The sequence below is a fragment of the Cucurbita moschata genome, unplaced genomic scaffold, assembly GCF_002738365.1.
Source record: "Cucurbita moschata cultivar Rifu unplaced genomic scaffold, Cmos_1.0 Cmo_Scf00192, whole genome shotgun sequence".
Lineage (NCBI taxonomy): Eukaryota > Viridiplantae > Streptophyta > Magnoliopsida > Cucurbitales > Cucurbitaceae > Cucurbita > Cucurbita moschata.
The window spans coordinates 71,569-72,697 of record NW_019268708.1 but is presented as its reverse complement, the minus strand read 5'-3'; positions in this window follow the sequence as shown (position 1 = coordinate 72,697).

The following is a 1,129-nucleotide window of genomic DNA, read 5'->3' as shown; positions in this document are numbered from 1 at the left end:
AAGTTCAAAAGTAACAAACTTTTACTTATAATCTTCATATTCTTTATACAGCGATAAGGAAGGGAGGGATAGAAAAGATACTCATAATATCATTATGACCATGCCATATTTCATTAATAAAAGAGAGTAATACATCCACAAACACACACACATATATTTCGAGAGAGAGGACTTATTATAAGTAGAGATAGCATTCTAGTAGTTGTATTGCTACTTGTGGACAAGGAACTCAAGAACTTCTTTAAAAGATGAGAGCTTATGAGTAGGTGGTGATGGATATATCACATGCACAAAAAGAAAGTTCTGCACCTTTGTAATAAAAGACCAAGGAATATCATCGTTATTTATAACTTCTATCACAGTAATATAAATTTTGCGAGGACGACGTTCTCTAGTCATACCAACCAGACCGTTCACCACACGCTTGTAGATGAAACGATGTCCACTATTCTCGTTATTCTTTTCAACTACGAACCTTCCTGCATTCTGCACTACTAGGATATTCACATCCTTAATTGGTACTAAAGCATCTAAAGGCAACCCTTCCACACGCTCATTCTAACACCTTTGGTAAATAGTTCCAAGAGACATTGTTAGGCCGATTTTGTTCATGAATACTTAAGAATTTGATATTTATAGTTGTAGTTGAACGCTACTTAAATTGATGAAGTGAAATCTTACAATAGAGTCTAATAAAGCGTTTGTTCATTAGAATAGGTTGGAATTAAATTCTTTATAGTTCGAGATAATAGTTGTATTCTTTAAGTCATTGAGACTAGTGTTACTAGTACTTGTTAGTATATTTGAGTATAAATATTAAAATGATTAGTGATTAAATATTGTTTGAATTAAAGCGTTTATAATTCAAATGATCTTCATAACCTAATTCATAAAATAATAAATAAAATAATTAGGAAGCATTTATGTGCTAGATCAAAATAAAATGCATAAAAAGAACTTGCCGTAATTACTTTATTCATCGACCTTTAATCTTAAAAGTAACTTAAAATATTGCAATATCGTGATTCAATCGCCTATTATGAAATTAGGCCCGAATTAAACAAATAATATTTTTAAAGGATGGAAAAATTCATAAGCCAACCAAAATATGTATTCAAAGATGAAGAAT